General features: G+C 43.1%; 1 long non-coding RNA gene across 1 annotated transcript; it reads left to right on the forward strand.

The window, feature by feature from the left end:
* The first annotated feature begins 7 nt into the window (after positions 1-7).
* On the forward strand, positions 8-26,360 carry LOC117184502 (uncharacterized). The gene is made up of 4 exons (XR_004469900.1): positions 8-135; positions 7,960-8,091; positions 25,573-25,615; positions 25,766-26,360. It is a non-coding gene; the product is annotated as an uncharacterized lncRNA (long non-coding RNA).
* Positions 26,361-26,424: the final 64 nt, after the last annotated feature.

Consider the following 26,424-nt stretch of genomic DNA (forward strand, 5'->3'; position numbering starts at 1 on the left):
AAAAAAAAGAACTTAACCCACTAGGCCCCCCTCTATTTACACAGAACATAACACCTTGAGTTAAACAGCAAAAAAAATGGTACTGTTTGTAAATCCTTCAAATCCATCTCAGATCAGCAAAATTGTCCATCGACAGTAAGTGCCTAATATATTTTTTGCTCGCGGTTGGGTGTCACCTGGTGCACATTATCTGCGTTTGTTTTGTGTTTGATGGAAATATCGATTTGCACTATATCGATATGAAGTGTTACATTCATTTGTCCATAGAGGGCGATGTTTTGCTCACAGGCGCCATCTGCTGGAGTTGAAGTGTAAATTCAATGAAGCGGTTAAAATTTGAATTTGAAGAAATTAAATTGAATTATGCGTAATCTTCAAAATGTGTAATTGAATGCATAAATTCTCGCAGCTATCAATTTGAATTGATATAGTTTTTCTCTTGCCCTGCAAAGTAATTTCCCCGAAGTTTTCATATGTACATAAATGTATTTCTAAATAATTTAATTTACAATTTTCCGCCGATGCGGCCGCCACTTTACATTGAATTTCTTTTTCCGGCGCCTCTCTGCCATTGACCTCGCTCTATGGCATTTCTTTGCATGCGTATTTCCCAAACAAAAGACTGGGTTCATCTTCAGCACCACCATCATCATCATCATCGTCTAACGATCTCCATGGTGGCGGCTTTCGTAGTTTATTGACCCAAGTTCCCTTCTTCTTTTGGTGCCCAAAGTTTGTTGAACTGCCGAAAAAAAAAGTGAAGCGCTAGCTACCGTTCTAGCTGTGCCTCCGCTCTCTCTCCCGCTTCCCGCTGTCCTCTCTTTACCTTTCCCACTGCGTAGGCCTTTCGCTCTCTGTCTCTCCCTGTTTCTCTTTTACTTGGCTTCGTTTTGGGCCTTCGTTTTATGGCTCGCGCCTTGCCTATTTCACTTTCGTCATACGCGGCGTATGCGTGATTTTATTTCGCATCGCATCGCGCGCTCGCTTTTCTTTGTTGACCAACGCGGAATGAAATCTGCTTGGAAAACGATATCAAACCGAAGACGAAGACGAACTCGATTAGAAAATGAAATCATAATGCCACGGAAAGAAAAACCACTGGAAAGACAGCAAAAGCGAAACGGCAACGACCGTTGCAAGTCTTTGACTAAAACAAAGTCTGCTGCCACGTTCCACTAACAGACTGAGAGACAAGACCAACTGAACTGAACACTGATGGACTAACCGACTGATAGACTGACTGACTGACTAACTGACTAACTGATAGACTGCCGCCTTCTATGTGTGTCAAACATTGGCGCGCGCGTTCGCCAAAAGCAAAAAAAAAAACTTTCATTTTATTTAAACAAACACACACAAGGCGCGGCCGCGGCCGCGGCGGCGTCTATTGCTACGGCCTGGGCCGTGGTCTTCGTCTTGGACTTGGACTTGGAAAAACTTATTTTCATTTCGGTTTTAAGCTAACATCTTGGCAGTGACACCCGCCCCGCCCCTCCCCTACCCACCCTTCCGCTCTTGCCAATTGACTCCAGTTTACAATAATTTTTATGATGAATTGCTTGGCCGCGTGTGAAATCTGCAGTAGGCAGCGGCAGCGGCAGCAGCAGCAGCAGCAGCAGCAGCAACGGCAGCAGTCGCGCCACTGGCTGGGGGAAAAGTGGAAAACTGCCAGAAAAGTGGAACACAGCTAAAGAAGCAGCAACAACGTTGCAAGTGCAACGGCAGCGACTGCAGTGGCTGAGGAAGAGGCAGTGGCAGAGGCAACACTCTCGACTAATTAGCTGCGTTTTAGAAATTCAGGCGGCAATGAAAACAAAATCGAGTTCAATGCTTGCCACGATGACGCTGTTGTTGCTGCCGCTACTGCTGCTGCTGCTGTTGCAAGTGTGTTTTCGACTTTTCCAAGAATTTCACATATAGCAGCGCTTTCCCGAGTGAAAATGAGTCTGCCAGATTTTGGACAGAAATGGAAAACTGCTTAAAAATGCTTAGCAAAAAGGAAAGAAAATGCTAGATTTAAGCAAAGAGCGGGAAAAGCCAGGCCACAGAAAAGTCCATACTGAAACTGAAGCAAGGAAAGGAAAATTAAGAATCTATCAAATTGATTCAGAAAATTATTGACCCCCAAAAAATAAGAAAAATCGAAGCTTAATAATGGCATTCATTAATCGAAGAGCAGGGAAAGAAATCAAATCATTATCGACCCTTTGTGGATGGGTTGTGTGGGTGGCGGGTGACAAGGGCAGAGGAAGCAGCGCCGGCACCAGCAGTGACATCATACACGTAGTAAGAGATAGCAACAGAAAATGCACTTGCCGTAAAGCATTCACACACTCGCACGCTCGCACAAAAGCTAAGTCAAAGCTCTCTTAAACTAGCGGGCTGCTCTCTTTTACACGAAACTCTCTTGCTCTTGCACTCTAAATCAAGCGCACTCATTCGCTCGCCTGCTCTCTCTACCTCTCTCTCTCTCTGTCTGTTTGGCCAAAGCTCTAGTTTTTGTTGTTGTGCAAAATGCCGGAAGAAACTTGATCTTGATTATTTTCTATGCACTCGCGCTCTGCTCTGTGCTTGTGCTTGTGAGTGTGCGAGAGAGCGAGCGCGAGCGAGTGCGCAAAAAGTTCAAGTTGAATGTCGCGGCCATCATGGGGGGCTGTCTCTCTCTCTCTCTCTCTCGCTCCCTCTCTCTGTATTTCTATCGCAGCCCATGTGTGTGGGGCGTCACAATTTGCATTTGCTGTGTGGGCCTCTCGCATGCAGTTTTTTTTTTTCGTTTCGTTTCGTTTCGATTTTGTTCTAAACAATTTGAAAGCTTTTTTCCATCATCATTGTAGTTGTTCGTGTGCATCGCGCTCGCGTGCATTTCGTTTTGCGATGGGAGGGGGCGCGGTGGGGGTGCCAGTGCAGTGGCGAAGGGGCAGCTATAGAACTATTTGTGTGTGGGCTTCAACGAAAATCGTAATTGTTAGTCTAACGAACACATACCACTCATATTAACAATACATTTCCCCAGATTCACTATGGAGTTGAATGCCTTTTGTTCGGTAATCTATTTTAATTGTTTTAACCCATTTGGCGGGCGTGATAGCCTGACACTGTGTGTTGGCTGGTTGAGGGTTAAGGTTTGGCTTTGCCCCAAGGGAATTGAGGAAAATTGATGAAAATTATGAATAATTGTTAGCTAGTTGGGTGCTTTTTTTCTGATTTGGAATGGGAATTTTCTATAGTGTATATTCTGAATATATTTTGTGGAGTGCAGCACACTGGACACCGGTATCTCTATTGATTTTCATCAGGATCACCAATATTTCTACATACTCGTATTACCTGATGTTCTACTGTGTGCTAAGCATTTTCCTTACAATTTTCTAATAGCCACTTGAGTACGGCTGTGTACCTTTAGCACCTTTTTGAGTATTACTACCTTGGTTAACTAATCATTTTTACTGACCAAACGAACCCTTTTAACTGTTTGCCCAAAAACAAAAACAAAAAAAACGGTATTGACCAACATCAAACACAAATTCCCAAGAAAACCAACAAAAAACAAGAGAGGGAGATAGGAAGACAGAAATGCAATCAAAGTTAGGTAAGAGAACTGACCTTTAACAATGCTGCACACAGATCGACGACGACGACATCTCTCCAGCCTCTCCATCGAAGCTCCTCTTTCACTGCCGCTCTTTCTTTCTCTCTCTGTTTCTACCCAAAAGCAACATTCACCCAAAAACGTCACAAACATTCCTTTTTCAAGAGACAAGACAACAAGAAACACACACAGAAAACTTTTTTCCCAAAGCAAACGAAAGCCCAGCTCAGTAAAAAAGAGAAAAGCAAACTGAAAGACGGAAAAAGAATGAAAGAAAAAAACCAGGAGAGAAGGAGAGCCAAAGCCAAAGCCAGAGCCCGAGCCAGAGCCAGACAGATGCGAGAGAGCGAGAGGGAAAGAGCGTGGTGGCAATGGATGGTAGAGGCAGAGTCCAAAGAGGTGGGAAGAGGAGGAGGAGGAGGAAGAGGAGGAAGAGGATTGGTAGAGGAAGACCAAACGGAATGGAGTGCACGAGGCGAATGAACTTTTGTGGCGCTTCGTTCATGCTGGCTGCGCGATGGCATGAAAGTTATGCAACTCCACACACACACACACACACAGAGACACACACATACACTCTGGCAGATACACAGACAGAGCGAGCTTGCTTGAGCTGGGCTTTCGGCTATCCACACGAAGCTCCACGAGCGACGAAGTCAGTTAACTGTTTTTCAGCCACTTCGTGCTGTGATGTGGATAGAGGGGCAGCACCAAGAGGAAGAGAGTGCGACAGAGAGAGAGAGAGAGAGAGGAAAGCAGGCGGCGACGAGTCGTTGACTTTGCATAAGTGTGCCAATTTATAAAACAGTTCAAGATTACCGTGGCCTTCAACAGCAGATGGAACACACGGCAATAACAGCAACAGCAACAGCAGCAGCAACAGCAACAACAACACCAAAAGGTAATCACCTATAAAATGGGGCTAAAGAAATATTGGATGAAATATAGGTGTAAAAGAAATACTTGTGTATAGCTAAATCGAAATATGGTATTTATTGTATTATTGTATTATATTTATATGAATGTAAACTTAAGTTTAAGTTAGTGGAAAGATGTTTACTCTTAGTAAAGAATTTATTCAATTTAATTTGTTCTTTTAAAGTTTATTTCCCATCAACATACATATCATCTATAAGAACATCTAAACAAATGGAACTTCTATGTGGAAATTCCCATTAAACAGACAAATATGCAAATCATTTGATTATCATATAATTTTACAAGATTTTTCCTCCCTTCCAAGGAATTATTTTGTGGACCTTTACCCTTAAGTTTATCTGCAACTAATTATATTAAATTCCCAACCTAAAAACCGAATAGTCTTTAACTATTTTCTTTAAAAACCAGCAGTTTAGGATCCCACATTTATAGAGCCTTTCTTTCTGAACGCCATTTTCCACAACGACGAATACTTCATTTAAATTTGATTAGTTTAAATATGTTTTAATTCTTTTTTTTAAATTATTATAAAACTCGAATAAATGCGCATTCGGTTAGCTGAAAAAACTCGTATGTAGAACGCTATTTGGTGGCTATTTGGTGGGGGTATTCCTTCGATTACAATAATTCACGTATTTTATTGATTTACTTGTACAAACAGCAAAAAAATTCAATTACCTTTCTGGGTACGAGAAATGCCATCGGCTAGAACCCTAAATCATTTCCCCTTGTGGCCTGGGCCCCTGTTCTCCCTTTGGATTTTCTTTTGCCCATTTTGGCCCTGACAGAACGTCACGAATTTGCCACGTTTTGTTGTTGCTGTTGTGGCTTGCAGCATTGCATTTGAGCATGCAGCAAACATTACTGTACATTCACCCACTTTTCAAAGTTCAAACACAGATACAGACAAAGACACACACACACACACACACAGGCAGACAGACAGATAGACAGACACAGAGAGAAAGAGAAGCGAAACAGAAAATTGCATTCTAACAGAGCTGCGCATGCGCAGCGCACTCTCCGGTCTCTTGGTCGCTCTCTGTCTTGGTATTGGTGTGGCAATTGCAGTTGCAACTAGAAAAAGAAAGAAGCGAAAAAAAACTGCTTTCTCTTGCAGTCCAAAATCAAATTCGCTAAACTTTATGGCAAACTTCTAGCCAAGAGAAGCCACGCAAACAAAAATTGGTGGTAGATTTGAGCGAAATATTTTTCGATGAATAAAGGAAATAAAATGTATAGAATTTATGTTTGTTGAGTGTTCTGGAAAATCCTTTCATCTAGGCATATTTATCTACCTTTGGGATCAAAGATCTTTACTTTATAATCCAGCCAGCAGGGAGGACTCCTCCCTTAAGAGTTGGATTGCAAGTATTCTCAAGTGATTGGAAAAACCCTGCTACCACAATTTGTTCCCTCACTCAGATCTTTTCTTTTCGTTTTTTTGAAGAGTTCTTTCCTATATTTATTGGTGTTATTCCTCCAAAATACTACCTTTTATATCTATTATGGTATTAAAGTTACCAAAAAAAGGAAGAAAAGAAATGCCCCACAAGCCAAGTAAATCTCAGCTTCGTTTGGCCTCTTCTCAAGGCAGCAGAATCCGTATTCAAGCCACGTTAAAAGCAAAAAGTGGAAAATTGCATAGCTCCACTAAGAGCACATGCATCTGTGTATCTGTGTAGTGTGCATGAGTGTGCGTGTGTGTGTGTGTGAGTGAGCAAATGTACGGTTATAATGCACTTCAGTGCAGCATTTCACTTAGCGGAGCGAACAGCAAACAGTTCTCTGGCTTTTCCAGTCATTCGTTCTGGCCTGTGCTCGTTGTTTTTGCTGCTGCATTTCCCGCTGCTGTGGCTGTTGTGGCAGTTGCACACACTCTCTGGTTGCAAAAAAAAAAAAAAAAACCAAATATATATAGAGAAAAGCACCGTTAGGCGAGTGTTTATTACGCTCCTGTTACAGCATACAAAGTGGGCAACAATTGACAGATGAGAACGCAACAAACGAGACACAGAGAGAGAGGGAGAGAGATAGGGAGAGGGAGAGAAATGTAGAGAAATAGGGAGTGTGGGGATCTAGAAAAGGGAGAGAGGAAACTGGGCAATTTTCCATATTTGGCTCTGGGGCAAAGGAAATTCGTCTCAATGGGAAACTCGAACAAAGTTTTCGTTGCCCAAAATCGCCCACGGGCAAAACGTTCTATGAAAATTCAGAGTAGTCCACCTCCCACCACCCTCCCCCCCAAAAAAAAAAGAATCGATCCAATCGCTCCGGCTGTACTCTATAATTTGAATGCTCTTTTCTTTGGAAGATGGAAAACTAGTGAAAGAGGTGGCAGATGTGGCGGACGCGGTGAGGTGCAAGAAGTAGAAGGCTGGGGCATAATTTCAGTTATTTGCAAGCTGCAAGTTCCTCGATCTATCGGGCGCATGAGGCAAAGAACTTCCGGGACAAGAGAACCGCAGCAGCACCAGGCAACACCAACAACAACAACAACAAAAACAATGGGAAGCTAACGCTGCCACAAACAACAACAACACCAACAACAACTGCATCCAAGTACAAAAATTAGGTCACTGGGAATTCTTTTTTGTGCAACATTTTTTGCTGCTTGCCGCTGCCGTTGCCGCTGCTGCTGCTGCCATTTCTTTGTGGTTAGAACTCTTTTTCTTTCTTGGTCTCTGTTGCTGTTTGGGAAGCGTTCCCAGCTGCAGTTTCTATTGAGTATGATTATGGCCAAGAAAGATATTTCTTGGCTAGCAATTTTCAATTAGTTGCAATTTTTGTACGTTTTTTTGTGGTTAACAAAATGCATTTTTGACATCAATTGCGGTGCCGGGAAGGTTATGCTGCGGCGATGAAGATGGCTGATTGCCGGCCAGATAAGAATGATATGTGGGCTGGGATGCTGCTAGATAATATCTATATCTAAATCTGGGAGATTGGAATGTAGGGTGAACAAAATTGAGAGATTCGCGGGGAGTAGGCAGAGTAGACTAAGATTTGATAATGGTTTTTTCTTGGTTTGAAAATCTAGCTACAATTTTCTTATTTATTAATGCCAAATAATGATTTAAAATGGGATAAATCTTTGCTTAAAGATGGCTGGAAATAATCTACAATTTCATTAGCATTTTTAGGAATGGATAAAACATTATAAATTTCGAAAAGCCAGTCCATCTATCGCTAAAAAAAAAGACAGTCCAATTCGATAATAGAAATTAAAGAACTTTAAGGGAAAGCATCGGGCTGTCTTGAATTCTGTCTTGACCCCCTACTAGATCTTGCACCTCGGTTGCCGAAACATCTTCTATCCGTTCTAATATGTAGTTCTTAAATTTCCCCCAGCTTCCTTTCCATTCTAGTGCCTTTCCCCTCCAAACACATTCTCTGCACCGCTAATACTCGTTCGCTGCTCTTTTTTTCAGTTGACAAGACTTGACCAGAATGACCCAAACACAGCGCAATAGGCCCCATCGGTGGCCGTTCGGTGGCCGTTCGAGTACGTTCTTATATGCCCTCCCACATTCACTCAATTGGCCATCAAAAGCGAGTGACGGGTAAGTCAGAAACAGCGTCTTTCGTCTCATAAATAGCCAATTAAATGGAATGTATTTCATAATTGCATTTCAGAAATTGCCTCCATCAAGATGGGGAGGTGAATGTTTCCCAAAAGCCAAAGAACTTTGGCTTGGAAAAACTCTGTTTTTCTGGTGGCTTTTTTTTTTGTTTGTTTGTGTGTGTTTTTTGCGCCTTTCCCTCGATAATTTTCTTGGAAAATGCTTCTTTGGGGGGACCGGTTTGCATCTTTGGGCAGCATAAGAATCGCGAAGCTACCGCCGAGTACTGTTATATTCTGCTGCATCTGCACCGCTCTTTCTCCCGCGTCTTTCTGTCTTTCTCTTTCGCTGTCTTGTCTTCCTCCCTCTCTCTCCGACTCTGTGTGTGTGTGTGTGTGTGTGTGTGTGTGCATCTGTATGCAAGTCTCCTTTCGCTGTGCTTTTTGCACACATTTTTCAAATGTAAGTTACTTGCGGTCATTGGCTTTAACTGCTTCTGCTTCTGCTTCTGCCTCTACTTCGACTTCAGCTGCTGCCTCTCCTCTCCTTCTTGCTCCTCTTCCTCCTCCTCGACTGCAACTGCATTTGTGGCCCGACTGCTACAACTTTTTTTTGCTCTTCTACTGCCTTTTCTTCTTCTACCTTTTTGTTTTTTGCAGAACTCTTTCTCTTCTTTGCTGACTTTTGCTACTGAATTTCTATTGCCTGCAATGAGCGAAAATAGTATCTTTAATTTTTTAACAATATTTTGTTCAATTTCATTTGGGAAATTAATTGTATTTAAGAATATATTCCTTGCCGTAATTTTCTTTATTTCCTTTCAAAAACTATTTTTGTTTTTGGTTAGTTTTTTCCTTTTGTGGAAATTGTTTACGTATTTTAAAAATTGGATTCTATTTTGCAGGGGACTTCAAATTTTTTTGTATAATTGTGGTCCAATAGAATTCATATTCAACAATATTTAATTTATATTATTAATATTAAAAAAAAATTAAAAACATAAATTGAGTTATATTTTATTATGTTTTATTTTAAATACTCTTGTATTTCTGTTCTATTTTTATCCATATTCTATGTTTTGTATTTTATTCCATTGTCTTTGTAATTTTGTATGGTTCTACAGGTGCTCCTATTTTCGTGTGTGTTTTCCTGTGTTAAATATTACATTCCCATGAAAATTAGATTAACAATTTTGTTGCTGCTCTTTTCATAATCAAAGCTCATTTAATATGATTTAACCAGCGGCGGGCTTTTGATTGCACGCCCAAAAAACGAGCCCCGAAACAAAAGACTTAGGCAACGAACTTGCGAGAAGAACCAGGGAGCCGCAGTAGCAGCAGCAACAGCAGCAGCAGCAGAAGGCGAAGCAGAGAGCAGTAGCATAAGAATGACTGGATGAAGAAGAGGAAGCACTGCAGACGAAACGAAGGCGCGCGCACGAAGTCCAAGTCGGAGCCGAAGTCATCGTTCAGTTCAACGAACCTGCGCTCGAATCTAGGCTAAACATTCTCAGCTCTGCTGCGGCTGCGGCTTCGGCTTCGGCTGCTGCTGTCGCTGTCGCTGCTCGCTGTTGACGCTGCCGCTGCTGCTGCTGCTGCTGACGTGCAATGAAAACGAAAAGTACCGTAAGCTAACCGCTACGCATGAGCCAAGACGAAGAGGAAGAGCTAGAAAGAGAGAGAGAGAAGGCTGAAACGACAGAGACGACGACGAGGAGACTTCCAGAACATTGAACGAGGCATTTGATTAGCAAAGGGGGGCAAAAGGTGTGTGTTTGTGTGTGTGTGTGTGTGTGTGTGTGGAGGGGGTGGGAGACCTAAAGAGAGAAAGGGGACGGGTGGGAGGGGGTTTTGACCAGAACGTGACGTTCTATTTGTCTGCTAATCAAATGAAGCCAGAAGCCAGAAGCCCGCTCTTGCCGGAAGTGGCCTGCGCCTTTATTAGCTTTTAATGGGAAAGTTATTAAAGCCGCAACCAAATAATATTATAAATAAAAACGACACAGAATATATAAATATATCAATGTATAATCCGTATAGAACTCTGCAGTGAATGCCACCAATATACAGGTTGGGAGTGGGAGTGGGAGTGGAACGCGTCGTTGGCTCATTGACTTTGGGCCATGTCTGTCAATTGTTTGTCGTCGAAGTCTTTCGTTTGCCTGTCAGCGTTGTGCTGTCGTTGTCGTCGTCTCCAGAACTGCGAAAGCAAAACAAATTGGTGAAAGTTGTTGGCCATCGTCGCTCGCTTTGTTTTGCCTGATATTCGCGTTCTTATTCGCAACAACAACAACAACAGCAACAGCAGCAGCAGCACTGAAAGCGGCTAAAAGAAGGTTCTCTCTGCTCCAAGCCCCGAACCATTCTTTCGTTTCGTTCGTGTTACAAAAACGGTCGTTGAACCTGCCCAAGATTTTAACTTCAACTCCGTCGTGGAGTCCGGAGTTGGATCCAGAGCTGTAGCTTCGTTTTTGGTTCTTCATTTTTGTTCATCTGTAATAATTTGGCGTGTAAACATGCGGCAGAGGGAGGCCTTATGAAGTCAATGACTTCTGTGCGGAACATCATCATTATGGTGGTGGTGCTTCTGCCCGCCATGAACATCATCATTATCATCGGGCTTTTGCGATAACACTGGACTGGACTGGACTGGGAGGACTGACTCATTTAAAGAGTTTCTTTTCATTGGAATTGGCGGGGAATATTGCGCATAAGGAACTGGGCTAACGGGCTTGACTCAGTCTCAGTCTCACTCTCTGCCTCAGCCTCAGCCTCAGTCCCCAGCCGCTAACCGAAAGTGTAATCGCAAACAACAACGAATGCCCCTTCTTCTTTCACTGGGCATGGAAATTTTGACCATGAATATGTGGCATCCACATCAACGGCAACAGCAACAGCAACAGCGACAGCAACAACCATGTTAACCAGATCTGTGACTCATTTGTTTTGTTCTGTTTTGATTAGGGCCAAATGTGAGTGAACTGCAGGCGGAGACCAGTCTTCCGACTGGAAGACTAACATGATAGATTTCGTCAACATTCTGGGGAATTCGACTGTCCGTGTGGGGGAATCTCCCGCTGGTTAAGTGGGCCACTGATGCGGTTAGTGGAGGTTCTTTTCAGGGAGGTGTTTGTTTTTCTAGAAGGTGTCACAAATGTAAAACCACTGTGTAGGGGTCACTGTAGTAAGTCCTAGACAGGCTCTTTATGTTTAATATCTAGTGCCTATACTTCTGTGGAGAAGCATAATCACACTCTGTTCAGTATATATCCTACGACGCTAAAAGCATTTGAAGATTAAGCTTTGAAAATAGATCCCCTTCGAGCGCACTTGATGCCTTTGGTAGGCTTTGAAACAAAGGAGAGTTGACATATCTATTAGTTACCGATATTTCAAACTATTCTTCGATACCTAAGCTTTTAACTTCATAGTTTTTTAGTTCTGGTTCCTCTTTGATCCCTAGAGATCATCTCAAAGCTCTCCTGACCCCTCGATTTCTTGGCCTGTGCCAGCATTCACTTGGCAACTTTTCCTTTGCATTTCCTAGATTATCTCACCATAATTTCTGCTCAGTTTTGTTCTACTTCAAAGACAGACATTCAGAGAATGTGCAATTTAGGAATTTTCCAGCTCTTATCCAAGGAAAGAATCGAGTTCAAGCCTAGAGAGACACACGGGGAGAGACTCAGGGAGTGGGAGAGGGATGGGATGCATTAGAATTCCCAGCGCGTTGCAGCCACCACCATTATATGCAATTGTAATAGCCTTTTGATGATCTTCTGGATCTCTGGCTGTGGCTCTGGTTCTGGCCTTATCGCTTAACCGAAATCTGTAACGAAACCTGCCGCTGGCGTCGCTGCTTCTTTTCCTGCCATTTAATTATTTGTCATCTCTTTTGCTACTCCACTTCTGTCTCCCTCTCTCTCTCTCTGTCTCTCTCTCTGTATACAGAGACCAAGTTCAACGCACTCGCTTGAACTGCACAGAAGAAAGAGACAGGTAGATGCAGAAAGAAAGAGACAGCGACACGAACATTTCCGCAAAAATCTAAGTAGAAGAATTCTTTCTTCTGCGGCGCACACGAGAAGCTGTTGGCCGGGCCAAGAGAGTGTGGCCAAACAGCGCGAGATACTTTCATTGCCAATCTCTGTGTGTGTCTCTCCTTCTCCTTCTCCAGCTCCAGCGGCAGCGCCAGCTCCCGCTCCCGCTCCTGCCCCACACCCCACCCCCAATCTGATGGCAGCATTTGCAACCAGTTTTTCCAATGCAAAAAGAAAGGCTTTCTTTCTGCGCTTCTTTCTTGCGTTTCGTTTCGTTTCTTTCTTCTGAGTGCAGTCTGCCGATTGCAGTTTTTTTTCCCCCTTCCTCTTCTTTATTGCAATTTGAAAGTATGACCGACTGAGTCTCTACCCATCTCTCTCTCTCTCTGACTCTCTTTAACTGTTTACTCTCCCTCTGGCCCTTCTCCAAGTTGGGTAATTTTTGGTTCTAGCCGGATAACTGCCTAGCTTTTGTGTTAAAGTTCATTTGGTTAGATTGCCATTTGGGGGCTCTTCTGGCCGGGCTTTGTCTTTGGTCTTGTAGGTCTGTTCTTTTGTCTTTTGTCTGCTGGTCTGCTGGCTGCTGTCTGCTGGTCAATGAACTGCCCAAAAAGAGCCACAGAACAGAACTTTATATACATAGAGCCCCCCACGAAAGAAACCCAAAAGTTCAGACCAGACCCACCAAAAGTTTGTTACATTCTCGCTGCTTACATAAAAAGCAAATGGAAAAGACGGCGAAAGAAAAATATACGAAATACAGCAACATTTTGGACGCACTTTTGATGGGTTCTTCTTTTCGGTCTGTCGCTCTGTCGGTGTGTCGTTCTGTCGGTCTATCGGTGGGGGAAAGGCATCTCTCGGGAATGGTAGGGAGAGTGAGCAGCAGAGGTTCTTTCGGGGGTCTTTGAAAACTCAGCGGCGTATTAATTTTTCTAATTTGTCTACTCGTGAGGCGAATGAACTTTTGTGTCGGTGTCAGTGTCGGCGGAGTTTTTAGTTAGTTTTTTTTTTTTGGTTTTTTCATTATTTTTGTTGTATTTTTTGGTAGCTTGCTTTTATGTCATGATGATGTTATTTCGTTTTCGTTTCTTGAGCCCGTGGTTCAGCTCCAGAGCTTAGCTTTTTGAACCTACTACTATGAAGACATAATCGTTATAGTCGCAGTCCAAAAGTTCAAAGAACTCTCTGCTGCGGCCGGCTCCGAGTGTGCTGTGTCTCTGTTCTATGAGAATTCGTGCATAAATTTGAATAACACGCGTTCCCCGCACATAGATCTCCCGGAGGTCTCCCGGAATGGGGGAATCGGGGGGGGGGGGGTGAATCCGGTGGAGATATGGAAATTTGATTTATGGCTATTTCAAAAGCATAAAACATCCTATCATAAAAATCGCTGGAAATTAGATAGGCCCCAAATCATTAATCACAGATCGTTTCGGGTGGAACTTGCGCTGAATTTCATTTGCATTTATTTCAAAACTTTTTTCGCTCTTTCTCGTTTTTTTTTTTTCGTCTGGAGATCAAAGTAATTTCAATTTCCTTGACTTTTGTAAGTCGTAAGTTTTTGTCGCATAAAATTGAGTTATCACCAGATCAAGTTTTATTACTTTGTATTTGTAATGGATCTATTTGCACATCTGTTAAATTTATGTTTTCGATATGTTTTATTCATCAACAGGGTCCGTTGTGAAAGATTTTGGTATGGAATCGTTAAGAGAGTTCTCAGATTTGGGTTAAGGATAGTTCCCAGTATTTCTTTTTGTAGATTTAACGAGTATTTGAGTTGATTGATTGGTTAAAAGAGTTCTATCTGATGACAGATGAATGAGAATGAAGAATGTTTAAACCTGTCTAAAAGTTGTCCAAAGTTATAGAAGTACTTTTTGGGATCCTAATTCCTTTAAGGCATTGGATATTCTGTAAGAATTATCAAGCGTTTCGGAATATTCAGAAATTGTGAAAATTATTATTGTAAAGGTATCTTTAAGTTTTATACCATAGATTCCTGTATCTATGATTTATAAGTATGACCTATAGCAGATATAATAAGTAAATCCCTTAAGCCCTCTTCCAAAAACCAACCTCTGGCTCTACCTCAAGGGTGTCCCATCAAACAGATGTCCTTTACATTTACATAGCCCCCCCAAAAAAAAGAACAAATTGCGCTTCTTTTGCTGCCATTACCGTCACTTCCCGTGAGTACCCCAGTAAAAAAATCTAAGCCAGGACCTGACCTAACGGTGCTGCTCCGCTCCGAAGGAATCCTTTGCAGCGTCAGCTGCTCTGTACGGGCCCCCCAACCCCTAGGTAGAATTTCCATTCAACATGTTGTCATAATTGATATCCGTTCGGATCATTCCATGCCGCTGCTCAACTTGATATCCTCTGGAGCTGCTGCTGCTGCCTCTCATCTGCTGCTGCTTCATAGACAACTGCTAACCCACTCACAAATACAGACACCGGCACACGGGCACACGGGCACACATTTACATGAACAGTTATGCTTTGCATTTACAGTTATGCAATGCCACCGACAATGCATCCTTTTTTTGACATAATGCTGAGGCACAAACAGCGACAGCGACTCACGAAACGAATCGAAACGAGTTTCCTGTTTGCCAAGAAATAAAATTTAAATAATGAAAGAGGTACAACAACACAAGTACGAACAAGAAAGAGAAGCTAGCTAAGGGTGTCGACTTTCGGAATACCCTAGAATATGGGATCAAAGTATATATAAATGTATATAAGCAGGGGTGATCTTTCGAAATAGAAGATCATTTCTATAAACCACCATATAACGATTCAATTTGAAAAATGTATTGCTATCTATCCATATATATTTACATATTTATCTATCTATCTACAAATACCTATGAATTACTTTTATGATCTTTTGGTCATCACTCTTTTATCTTTTTAGAAAGGAGACATTTTTTCTTGTATATCGTATAACTTGTTTCTATATGATCCTATCCTATATTGATTTGCTCGTAGTATACCTATGGTTTGGCGAATAATGTGCTCCGATTTTCCAAAAGTATTTAATCTGACATAGATAAAGATTGTTAATGCCGATTAAGAACATATACATGTGATTTTATCATCAATCCATTCCCTAGTTTCGTGGCAAAGATCAGATCGAAATCATAGTACCCACATTCTCCAGGCTACAGGGTAACAACCGCTATGTGGCCTCTGCCTCTGCCTCTTGCCTTGCCTCTTCCTGTGGCTGCTGCTTGCTGCTGCTGCTCCTTTCCATTTCTCGCAATTCTCACTTGGCTGGAAAGCAAATGAAATGAAGCAATATCCAACGTTCCGACGTTCAGTTCCGCCTCTGACGCCTACAAACTACTCTACGATGGCGTACCCCTCTCCTGCTCGTACACCCACTTCCACTGCCGGCAGACAGCAGGCAAACAAACAGTGGGAACAATAGAACAATAAACACGGCCAAGAATGGTTAGAAAACAACATTTTTACCGTAATCCTTTCGTTTTGATCCGCTTGAGAAACACTCACTGGAGGAGAATCAGCCGAAGACGTACATATTTTCATTCGGCTGAAAATGAGATTGAGGGAAGGATTAAGGAATGTTGCGCGCTACCTGATGCGGCAGACCATGGACTGATGAAGGTCCTCTTCTGCTCTCTCCAGCCAGGACATGAGATTGCTTTATTTGAATATCATCATCAGGGTACCAAGCAGGTACCGCTAGAACATAGCCGGGGTCTCGAAAAGGGTCTGCCGGCGTCAGGTGCTCCTGCTGCTGTAAGGATTTCAACCAAAGGATGGCAATGGATGGGGGAGGTGGGGGGATGGGGGAATGCGTGGATCCTCAATCAATTTGATTGCGTGAAATGGAGAAAAATGATATTCCAACCCTCGGAGAAAGAAGGAGAGAAATTGGAATGTTTACACAATCCCCGAACAATCGATTGTAACGCATATGTTGCTCACAGGATGTGAAAGGATCTAGCCCCGACACACTCGGCTCTCAGTCTAAATTTCCCATAGCGGAAATGGCAGCAGTCGTCCGGCTACCGTCTAAACAATCCTTTAATTACGGCAAGGACACGGTCATAAAGCCATAAAATCAACCGTCAAAGGGTTCGCTTTAACCACTCCCACTCCCATTCCCACTCCTTTCTGGCCCATTAGTTGTCGCCTTTCTCTTTTCAATGGAATCCTTTGAACCCCTTTGCCGATGTCCTTGCACGGTAGGCAAATCTTGCCCAGGCACAGATACACAGATTCGGCGGAAAAATTGAGGCCAGGCGCGCCCACTTTTTGGGCCAGGTTTGTTGCTTAAGTCTTTCGCCCGTGGAACCTGAAAGACGAGCACTAAAGAAAACGCCAGAAAGGAATGAAAAGAAAAACGAAACAAAATAAAATAAAAACGATTGCTCAACTGCCGAAAAAAACAAAAAAGCAAAAACCTCCGAGTTCAACGAACGCACAAAATATAATGGAAACAAAATACAACCAACAACAATGCGTGTGCTCTGTTACCAACAGTCTCACTCAGTCAGTGGTCAGAACGAACTCCCCCTCCTCTACTCCACTCCGCTCCCCTGCCAGCCCCTCCTCTCCCTTCTCCATCTCTCCCCAGCAACGTGGCTCTCTGGGTTTGTTGACCTTCTCGATTTTTGATTCGTTCGTTAATACATTTTTCGGGCCAGAACCGAAAATGAAATGGAAAAGAGCGCGCACGGACAGCGGTCGGTCGGTTGGTCGGTCCCCGAGCCCGAAACACTCTCGCCGCCCCGTGCACGCGCTTTTTTATGAGTATTCCCCTCCTCCACGCATTGTCCAGATTTTGTTAGTCGCTTCTCTTGGTCACTCTCTCTCTCTGTTTCTGTTTCTCTTTCTCTTTCGCTCTCATCTCTCTTTGGGGCACTGTCTCTTCTTGACTTGGTTTTCGTTACTGTTGAAAAGTGAAGTGAATCACTTTGATTCCCTCCCCACAGCTCCCCCCAATCACCCCAGCTCATACGCATGGCATTTGGGCTCCTTTGGGCTCCTTTTTGGGGAAGCTGCAACTTTAGCAACAGCTATGGGGCAGGGAAAAGTGCGCAACACAGTTGGGAAGGCAGAATGGTCAAGTGGAGCAAAGGATCAATGAAGGAGGCAGGTAAAACGATATGAGGCAAGATCAAACAGATCTGGGATAAAGGTTGTCAAGTGATGTTCAGTGATCTGCATAGCAGCCGGTGAATTAGCAAAGGATGAGTATAGGATGAACAAGTGGGGAGATCTGCAGCTCTCCTTCCGTCTAACCCGCCGAGGAGTGCAGCGGCATGACGCGCGACACGTATGGGGAGGATCAACGATATGGAGCCGAGGATACGATCTTCCTATGAAAAGGAAAGAACAATGATTAGATGATGATTAAACGAGGAGCTGCATTAATGAAGGCTTAAAAGGAAGAACTACTATTAGGGAGGGCAAATTCTGGTGTTTAAACTTTTTGGAGCACTGCAACTGTGGGGTAGGGAACGATTTACAGCCAAGGAACAGGTGAAACATCTAGTGAAGATCAGTAGCATATATGGACCAGTAGATTGTAGAGTGTAGGCCCAAACAGGAAGAAGATAAACGATGATGAAGATCGATTGATAAGAACTAATAGATTGAAAATCAATAATCGACAAAATGGCGCCAAAGAATTTGGCGCCCCAAACGAGGCGTACTTCAACGGTGGGGCGAGGGGTTGGCGAACAGAAACGGAAAACGAATGAACGGTGAATGAAGCTCCACGGTCGTCGCGACGATCGCCAGGGAACGAACGTCATCAGGGCTCGGTTCGGTTCGGCTCGGTCCGGCGCGATGGAGAGGCAATGAGGCTACAAATTACTTATTTTCGCATTTGTTAAATTATACGTACTCGTACGTCGAATTGATCGAATGAGTTGAGCAAACAGAAATGGCGGACCACAAAGCTCCCCCCTTCGGTAGCAGCCAGCCGCCAACCCTCCCCCTTTCGGTAGCTGCCAGCCGCCCACCTGCTGATTTCGATTGAGAAGGTGTGTCGGCTATATGAATATACATGTGCACACATGTACACATGTGTGTATATATTCACTTGGAGGGTGTTTGGGGTTTTTTTCTGTTGTGTCTGGAGGGAGCTGCTCCCGGTCTTGCTTTCTTTTGTGCTTCATTCGGACTCCTATACGGAATCAAATGCGGATTATCATTGCGCATGCGGAACTCGGGGAAAGAGTCGAGAGTGGCAGTGGGATTGCGGATTGGGGATCGGCTCTTTTTCTTTTGACAGCTTATTTGAGAGTCGAAACCACTCGAATGAGTAATCATCGCTGAGTGTCGTCAGTGGATGAATAAGGCTGTACATCATTTGTGTGCAAATACCTGATGAAACATGCCAGGATGAATGCAGACACAAATTAGCAATTATAATCTTGTTTATCTTTGGAGATTATATTGGAATATTTCAAGTAAATTTGACAACAGTTTCCACACAAACAGAGGAACCCTCAAATGAAGAAGTCCCTTCGCAAAACAGTTTCTACCTGGGATTTTTGGGCAAAATTATGACCGCAACACCGCCTTAAAAAAAAAGCAACCAGAGAGAGTGAGAGGGAGAGGCAGAGGCAGAGGCAGTTGCAGAAAGTTATAGGCAGTCAAAGTCCTTGAACTGTTCTTTATGCCAAAAATGCGCGTGTCTTTCTCGATTCTTTCGGGCTCGAAATGGACAATGGAACGCGGACTCTGGGTCACGGTTAGGGTCCAGGGTCGTACCTGGTCCGCATGACAAGATGTTGCATAATTTTTGTGGCAAACTGTGATCCGTGGAAAATGCGCCTTCCTCGTAAAGACCCAACAATCCATCATCTTTATGAGTCCTGGCATAAGAAAGCATAAAAAATTGTGTTTTTATTTTTTGTGGAAATTTCATTTTTTTTTTTTGTGACAGGACCATAAACAGATTTTCCACACTCAAGGAAATGAGCAGAGGAAATGCCATAAAGCCGGAGAGATTTCTTCCTCATTTGTTTTTTTGTTTTTGATTGTGATTTTGATTTGGGTATTGGTGTTCCCATTTTGGATGTAAAAGTGGATCAGTAGTTCCGTTCCCATTTTTGTTGTACTAAGTGGGTCAGTGTACATCCTTTTCCGCGTCCTGCGCGCTTTTCCAGGTCATCGTTTCCGTTCAAATGGCAATCGAAGTGATCTCTCAATGAAAAGAGCACCACACGCTCACCGAAAAGGCTCCTCGAAGAACCCACAACACTGACACTTCCCTTCCCCTTTCCATTGGCATTTTCCTTTCGGTATTTTTGTCTATTATCCCAAATCTAAAATTACATAATTATTGGGTAGAGGAACCATAAAGGAAACCCTTAAAAAACGAACGCCAGTTCCCTCTGGCACATAAAAAAAACACATAAAAAACTCGAGAATTTTCGCGCGGAATGGGAAAATGCATTGTTCCAACCCCCATCGAAATGGAAAACCTGACAGATGCGAGGGCATTGATTCACTGATTATCATCATCAGCATCATCGGCATCATCGGCATCGGGGGATCCTCATACGTATGTCTCATCCTTATAACTGTGAACGCTTTTGATTTCGTCAGGTGTGATCCTGGTCCTGAGACAGGCTCCTTCTGGTGGTGGTGGTGCTGCTGCTAGGGGTAGGAAATCCTTTTGTTGCGTGTTTACTGTTACTCCATGCAGCAGCGGCAACAGCGGCAACAGCGGCTGTGGCAATTACGACTTGAATCCGTGGATCCGTGGATCGTGGGAGCGCTCCTCTTACAGGATACACCAGATACCCCAAGAAGTGCTTACGAATCCGCTCTAACGGTTCATAATTATGCAAGTGGCGTGTCACTCTCACACACACACACACACATGAACACACACACACTCATAAACACAGATACGAATCGTATTTCGCATATGTTCCGACCATCAATCAGCATTAGGTCCACAAACGGAAAACAAGAGCGACAACAGCTTAAGAGTTCATTGTTACAATTTTTTAAACTTTTTCGATGCCAGAGGCGGTATCGGTAGCAGCACCAGCAGCAGAACGGAATTGGTCAGTAAACAACTTTGAAAAGATACAAAGATACAAAGATACAGAGATACAGCGATACAGCGATATGTGTGTACTCTCGTACAATGGCCAGACAATGCAGAGCAAATTATACCCTATAACAAATGGCCTACAACAATGAGATCTGTTAACAGATGAAGATCTTAAGTCAAGTGGGATATATGCATAATTTCGAATTGTTTTGTGGGATGTTCGGCGACATTTGAATGAGTGTGGATAGAAAGGAACGGGAGTGGTGTATGAAATAAGAAAGGAACTGGAAAGTGATCTAAGGGAACAAGAGAGTGATCTTACACGTCTTTGTCACTTTTCGATTGGATTAAACGAGAAGATTGCATTGAAAATCCAGAGGTATCCCTGGATAAACATAGCTCTTATATCTTTCTAGTGTAGTAGTTCCCTTTTTGAGGGGGAGGGGGCTCGGCCCCCCATCGTTTACCGTTGGCAGTACAATATGTGGCAGGGCAGAAATAAACTCTCGTACAATTTTTAATTGGTATTAAGTAAAATGTAGAACATTTCAAGAATTGTTGTCTATTGTCTGGTTTTTGCTTTTGCTTTTGCCTCTGCTTTTGCTTTGCTTTTTGCCGGAGTTCTGCCTCGAATGTCGTTGGTGGTGGAGTAATCATAATCATGCCTCCAAATACCGCCTCAAACTACAGAGCAAAGACAGCGGCAGCGGCAGCAAAGATCTCTGGCGTATGCTGCAGGAAGGAGTGTAATGCCAGTGGAAGGGGGAGTGTATGGGGAGGGGGGAATTGACACAAACACTTGAAACCAGAAAGAGAGAAAGAGAGAGAGAGGTAGCTGGTGCTCGATTCACGATTCTTTCCACTTCCATCCCACCTCTTTCTTCAGCTTGTTCTTCCCGCTTCCCCTTTTCTTCCCCTTTCTTCTGCCTCCTTCTCCTCCTCTTTCTCTTTCGCCTTCCTCTGATTCTGCCCCCTTGCTTCTTTTTCGCGATTTGCGAATATGCCCCACGTACACACGTATTTATGTTAACAGTTAGCTTTGCCTTTGTGTGCGCTGCCGCTGCTGCTGCTGCTGCCGCCGCCGCTGTCGCTGCCGCCGCTGCTGCTGCTTCTGTCGGTCGGTCATTGGCTTAGCACACATTTTTCATTTCGTTGCGGAAAAAGAGTGAATTCCTTCAGCAGTCGCTGGATCCAAGACCGAGACCTGGCCAAAAGCTGGAGCTGCCAGAGTCGCGGAGTTGGTTATTGATTCTCACAGTCTTCGATGTCGCTTCGTCGGGTGTTTTTTTTCTTTTGCTTGAGATACTTTTTGGGGCCTTAAGCTGCGGATGGGAATGGACAACAATTTTTATTAGAATTAATAAAGATGAATGGAAATCAATTCGGTTTTTCCCCAGGTTCTACAAATATTAAGGAAATGTTTGTATTTTGTTAAGAATTTGTAGGTTGAAGATCATTTGTGATCCTTCTGAACATGGGTTACAATTTATTAAATTATAAATGAATTTATTCGATTTTATGAGTTTGGAAATCCTCAGAATTTCGATTACAATTTCTACAAAAAAATCCTGTTTAATTCGCAAAACGAGAGCTTCGTTTTTGCTTCTTTTTGCTACAACTACAAATAGATTTCCTCCTCTCCAGATTCCCATTGCTTCCTTTTGCTGGCATGGCATTCACCGACGGACCAAACCGACATCAGTCCAATCAAAGTCCATTCTGCCGGCCAGTGCAATGATTCTGGAGAGCGACAGCCCGCAATTTGACCTGTACAGGTGTCTATTGCTAAGACAAACAGACGGACAGACGGACAGCGACTGACGGGTAAACAGAGAAAAGCATTCACTTTGTCGCCGTCTCCGATTCTCCTCCAGTGCACGTCTCCCGTGCCGTCTCCCGTTGGCCGGTTGCCATTCCAGCCTCTGACGAATGGCAAGTTCATTGCTCCTAACCTAATTTTTCAAACATAATCATGAAGTAAATCAGGTTTGGCACATAGATAACAACAGCAACAGTCAACAACAGTCAGCCAGAGAGACGGAGAGATGGAGAGATGGAGATGGAGACGGAGACTGTGGCGGAGACTGAAGCTGAGACAGACCAGAGTCAGAGCCAAATGGCAGAGTCTATCAATGAGTATCTGTGTCTGTCTGCATCTATGCATGTATGTGTGTGTGTGTGTGGTGTGTGGTGTGTGGTGAGAGCTTTTACCGCAAAATTCGCGCGTGTGTTTAACACCTTTCGCACCCCCTTACTCTCTGGAGCGGCCGCCTCTCGTCGAACAGTTAAATAGTTGGTGCCGCCACACGGTTTGGTTCTGCTCTGCTCTGGCGTGGGCCCAGAGTCAAGTTCTCACAGTGGCAGTGGCAGAGATCGGTGGCAGAGTGGCAGAGTGGCAGCTGCTGCAACACATAATCAACAGCAACTGCTGAACTACTTACCCACTGGGGAGGCCAAAAACTGGCGGTAATTGATGGCCAGATCTGAGTTTTTTTTTGTGGCGGCTGCTGCAGCTGACAACAAGTGGCAAGTGGCAGAGATACGAATACGAATACGAATACGAGTGCTGTGGCAAAGCTCCTTAATTTGTTGAGTGACCAGCCGAACAAACAAACAATCAGATTCTTGGCCAAGATTTGGGTTAAGATTGATTTCGGGGCTCCTTGACTCAAGTCAAGATCAAGGATCAATCCTTTCCGAGACATTCGAAAGAACTTTGCTTTCGAAAGCATTTGATTGAAGATTGATTGAAGAGATTTGTTTTATTCTTAGCAGGAATGATCAGCAGTTCCTTAAACTAAAGTCAAGCCATTGCAAGCAATTCGTCTCTCTCTGAAAATAGCTAAATATTTAATCAAAAAAATCTAGTCAAAACTAGTTGCAACTAAATTTAGTCAGTGATCTTCAGAGCCCCCCACCTCTTGCCTCAGTGAAACATAATTACCAACAATTAGATACAAATAAATATCATTAGAAGTCTGCCAAATGCAAATCAAATTGAAGTTACGCCACCCTCAGACCATTGTCCAATTATTCTTAACCACCTTTGATCAGATATCTTTCCCGAAATTTGATTTGCGTGCCGATAAAGCCAATACATACATATGTATCGAACATGTATACACTCGTAAATTAACTAGTCGTTTTCTTGTGGTGTCATGCAAAATAATTTACGAATTATGATTGCCTAATCCCCCGGTAATCAATCACGCCGCCACTCCACGCCACTCCACAGTCCACACACAAAAGACAAAAGACTGAGGCGACAAACTTGAGGCGAAGACCAAAGCCAACGGAACAGAAAATCCATAAATAAAATCGTTAAAAATCAGAATTTCTTTTTTGGCTAAAAAATGAAACAAAGAACAAGCTAAAAATGTAATAAATAAAATACATTTAAAGAACTGGGGACTGCCTTTTCATTTCAACCATCATTTATTTATTTGGAAGTGTATAGCCAGCAGCTTCTTTGGCTCTTTCGCTGCTGCTGCTGCTGGTGGTGGTTCTGGCCTGGCCAATGAACTCCAGCAATGAAAACGAAATGTATAAAAAACGAAAACAACAAGAACTCAAAAGCAGCCACGAAGAAGAACCAACAAAAAAAAGAGCCGCGGCGGCAGAACCCAAAAAAGAGATACAACCGAAATTTTGTTTTTTTTTTTCTCTTTTCTTTCCCTTTTTCTTTTTTTTTTGTTGTTTAATTTTTGTTTTTTTTTTTTTGGTAAGAAGTCAATGAACTTGTTCTGCCGGTGCGTGTGTGCGTGAGCTTGAAATAAACTTGGCTAACCGAAAAAAACGAAATGAAATGTAAAGAAAAGAAATGATTGTAGCGCCCAAAAAAACAAAAAACAAAAAATGTGAGAGAGCCACCAGAAAGAGCCATCAAAAGCGGGCACAACGCGGGCTCTGACACTGGCCGTGGCACTGACTGTGACTCTGGATGGATGATGAGTTGGCCAAGACACCATTAAGCCGGGCCGGGCCGGGCCGGGCCGGGGGACAGCTGTGTGCGCGTCGATGCCGGCTTTTGGGCCCCTGCGTAGGCCCCGGCGTATCCGTGTGTGTCTGTGCCTGTGTTTGGGTGTTAAATAACACAGGGGCAGAGGCCCCAAAAAATATATATTTGTGTTTTTGGCCGGGCCTAAAACGCACTTGTTGTTGACTGTCTTCTGCTTTCGGCCTAAACGACTCTATATTTATTTAAAAATTATGCTTACCATTTTATTTCACCCTCCCTATCCATTTACTTTCCATTATGGTCGAAGTTTTTTGGGGGAGAGATGCGATATACTAGAACTTGTTATGGATTTGGGGAATTTCGAGACGCAAAAACACTTTTATTTATTCTGAAAGTTCTTTCCTTTCGTGATTAGAGCGGATGATATAATGAATGGCATAATCATGCTGAAATGTCAGTTCTATTTGGAGATCCCTGAAACTGTGGAAGATTTCCAGTTTGTTCCTTCCTTAGACAGCCCCTGAATGATGAGATAATAGATACTTACAAAAACTACTTTTATTGATTCTTTCCTCTTGAAAGTTCTTTCCATCTTTGGATACTTTTTTCCAAATTAATGATGATATAATATATTCTTGCAAAACAAAAAAACACTTTTATTTAAACTTTCAAGTTCTCTCCTTTCTTGGACAGAGCTCAAAATTAATGATGATATATTAAATATTAAAATTATGCTCATGCTCATGCTCATGCTGATGCTCGTGTGGTATTTAAGAATTTATTGACCCCATCGCTCACAGTTTTTGCTTTCAGCCGCAAGAACCAACGAAAAAAAAAAACAAAAAAAAATTGGGTTCTAATGACCGAAAACAAAAAGTTCTAATCCCAGTTGCTACAAAGTTTCTTTGGGGTTTTGTTTTTGTAAGAGAACTTTGTTGAATGCTTCAATTGTTATATATAGAGAATGATGGTAGTGCCAAACGGAGTGTGGCCAAAGCTAATGAGCGTCTGCCTGTCTGTCCATCCGTCTGGCCGTCTGTAGGCCTTTTTTTCACCCCAAAACGGATGCGGATTTGTCTCTTAATTCGCATGGAGGCCTCTCCACTCTCCACTCTACCTGTATCTTTTGTCTTAAAGCCTTATGGCTCTGTGGCCACCCTTTGTCTTTCCCTCTCAAGCGTAAAGTTCAAGGTTGATTCGGCGTCGTGTCTTATTATTGATCGCACCCCCCTCACCCCTCACCCGTCACCCCTCACCAGCGTCCATGTTAATTACATTTTAGTTATGTAAATGCTCGTTTTTCAATTAGTTTTCGTTAATGTCTTTTGTGCGCCGCGTATTATCATGATTTGGCATTTATTATCCATCCAATAGATTGTTTCTATTTCTATTTCCATTTTTATTTGTATTTGTTTGTTCCTTTTGCAGGTTTTATGACTATTGGGGATTGTGAAGAAGTTTGGATCGTTGGGTAAGTGCTTTACACATTATTTATAGCGCAATTTTATTGATTTCGATTAGATCATGAATCGGCAGTGAGTCACTGCATGACTAGCATATCCCGTTTATTTTGGAGATTTGTTTGAAGTTAAGCTTTTGCTTTTGCTTTTACTTTTACTAGAGACATACATAGTATGTACTTCGTGCATGAACTTTGGTGTTGGGTTAACGACTGAGATCATTTTTTGAGTCGGCAGAGAATTCGGATATAAAACAATCATACAAAATGAACCGATCAGTAGCAGATGCTATAATCTGCTACACAGAAAAAATAATTCTTAATGATTCAACTTCAAAACGAAATGCCTTGTGGCTGGCATAGGCTTTCATGATTTGTGGCAGTAAATAAAAGGAACAAAAAGTCATCATAAAAGCACCTTGTAAATCTCTCGTTGTCGCCTTGTCACTTCCCCTTTTTAAGCGGCCAATTGTTCGGATGCAATTATATAGCCAGCCTAATGAAATTTGATATGCCAAAAAAAAAACAAACCAATTACATGCAACAGCCGCTGCCATCGACCACTGACCACCGCTGACTTCTGGCGAAGAGAGTGAAAGAGTGAGCGGGAGAGAGAGAGAGCGGACAGCGGACAGGAGAGTGCTTTGGAAACGGGTTAAGAGAATCGAGAACAAGTGGCCGATCGGTGTGCGGGTCGGTCGGTTGCGCTTGGCTTGCGCAGAATTCTAAACTTGTTAGAAGAGTCCGACCGTCCGAGACCCCAGGCTCTGCTCTGGCCGTGCTCTGCTCTGCTCTGGCGCTGCCTTGTTGTAATTTTACGC

Source organism: Drosophila pseudoobscura, chromosome X, assembly GCF_009870125.1.
Source record: "Drosophila pseudoobscura strain MV-25-SWS-2005 chromosome X, UCI_Dpse_MV25, whole genome shotgun sequence".
In the NCBI taxonomy this organism is placed as follows: domain Eukaryota; kingdom Metazoa; phylum Arthropoda; class Insecta; order Diptera; family Drosophilidae; genus Drosophila; species Drosophila pseudoobscura.